The sequence below is a fragment of the Bubalus bubalis genome, chromosome 9 (assembly GCF_019923935.1).
Source record: "Bubalus bubalis isolate 160015118507 breed Murrah chromosome 9, NDDB_SH_1, whole genome shotgun sequence".
In the NCBI taxonomy this organism is placed as follows: Eukaryota; Metazoa; Chordata; class Mammalia; order Artiodactyla; family Bovidae; genus Bubalus; species Bubalus bubalis.
In genome coordinates, this window is record NC_059165.1 from 103,291,810 (window position 1) to 103,294,267 (window position 2,458).

Consider the following 2,458-nt stretch of genomic DNA (forward strand, 5'->3'; position numbering starts at 1 on the left):
AAATATCAATAACCTCAGATATGTAGATGACACCAGCCTTATGGCAGAAAGTGAAGAGGAACTAAAGAGCCTCTTGATGAAACTGAAAGAGGAGAGTGAAAAAGTTGACTTAAAGCTCAACATACAGAAAACTAAGATCATGGCATCTGGTCCCATCATTTCATGGCAAATAGATGGGGAAACAGTGGCTGACTTTATTTTTGGGAGCTCCAAAATCACTGCGGATGGTGATTGCAGCCATGAAATTAAAAGACACTTGCTCCTTGGAAGGAAAGTTATGACCAACCTAGACAGCATATTCAAAAGCAGAGACATTACTTTGCCAACAAAGGTCCGTCTAGCCAAGGCTATGGTTTATCCAGTAGTCAAGTATGGATGTGAGAGTCGGACTGTAAAGAAAGTTGAGTTTTATAGAAGAATTGATTCTTTTGAGCTGTGGTGTTGGAGAAGACTCTTAAGAGTCCCTTGGACCTCAAGGAGATCTAACCAGTCCATCCTAAAGGAAATCAGTACTGGGTTCATTGGAGGGACTGATGCTGAAGCTGAAACTGCAATACTTTGGCCACCTGATGTGAAGAGCTGACTCATTTGAAAAGACCTGATGCTGGGAAAGATTGAGGGCAGGAGGAGAAGGGGATGACAGAGAATGAGATGGTTGGATGGCATCACCGACTCAATGGACATGAGTTGGAGTCAACTCCTGAAGTTGGTGATGGACAGGGAGGCCTGGCATGCCATGGGGTCACATAGTTTGACATGATTGAGCAGCTGAACTGAATGGAATGATTTCCATTGCTGTGCAAAAGCTTTTACATTTAATTAGGTCCCACTTGTTTATTTTTCTTTTATTTATTCTGCTGTAGGAGACTGAGCCAAGAAAATATTGCTATGATTTATGGCAAAGTGCCATAAATGTTTTCTGCCTGTTTTCTACTAAGAGTTTTATGGCTTCAGATCTTACATAAAGACATTTAACCCAATATTAATTTTTAATATAGTGTTAGAGAATGTTTTAATCTCATTGTTTTACATTGTTTTACAGTTGTCCAGTTTTCCTAGATTGTCTTTCTCCATTATATATTATAGATTGCTTTTGGTAGTATAGACTTTAAAACAATATTATTCTTATATCCATGAACATGGGTTATCTTTCAATTTTTTGGCTGCATCTTCAATTTTTTTCATCAGTGTTTTATAGTTTTCAGAGAAAAAAGTCATTTACCTCTTTGGTTAAGTTTATTCCAGGTTATTTTGTTCTTTTTGATGTGATTTTGGTATAAAGAAAAGCAACAGATTTCTTAGTCTTATAAGTTAGATAACTAAAATAACTTAGTCTTATAAGTTAGATAAATAAGATAACTTAGTCTTATAAGTTACAAATCTGAATTCATTTACTAGTTGTGATTTTTTTTTAAGTAGTGATTTTAAGATTTTATATATATATAGGGCTATATCATCTGCAAACAGAGAAATTTTTCCTTTTCTTTTCTACTTTGGATGCTTTTCTATCTTTTCCTTGTCTGATTGCTGTATCTAGGATTTCCAATATTATGTCAAACAGAGGAGGCAAGAGTGGTCATCCTTGTCCTGATTCTGATTTTAGAGGAATAGTTTTCAACTTTTCATTCAGTTATAATGTTAGCAGTGGGACTGTTACAAATGGTCGTCATTATGTTGAGATATGTTCCTTCTATACCAACTTTGATGAAAATTTTTAATCATGAATGGATGTTGAACTTTGTCAATTTTTTCTGCTTCTAATGAGATAATGTGAGTTTTATCCTGTCTTTTGTGTATGTGGTGTATCACACTGGTTGGTGTGTGGATATTGAACCTGGAATTAATCCAACTTGATAGTCATGTATAATCCTTTTTATAAATTGTTAATTTTGGTTTGCTAATATTTTTGAGGATTTCATCTGTATCATCATGGATATTGACCTGCAACTTTCTCTTTTCCTTGTAGTGATTTTATCTGGTTTTGGTATCAGGGTAATGATGGCCTCATAGGATGAGTTTGGGAGTGTTCCATCCTCTTTACTTTTTTTGCAGTATTTTGAGAAGGATAGGTATTAGTTCTTCCTTATATATTTGGTTGAATTCCTCTGGGAAGCTGTTTGGTCCAAGAGATTAATTTGTTAAACAACTATTGGGTCAATAAAGAAACCAAAAGAGAAATTAAAAATTATCTTCAGCTGAATGCAAATGGATAACAACATAACACAACTTGGAATACAGCAAAAGTAGTTCTAACAGGGAAGTTTATTGTGATAAACACTACATTAAGAGAGAAAGTTCAGTTCAGTTCAGTTGCTCAGTCGTGTCCAACTCTTTGTGACCCCATGAACCACAGCACACGAGGCCTCCCTGTCCATCACCAACTCCCGGAGTCCACCCAAACCCATGTGCATTGAGTTGGTGATTCCATCCAACCATCTCATCCTCTGTTGTCCCCTTC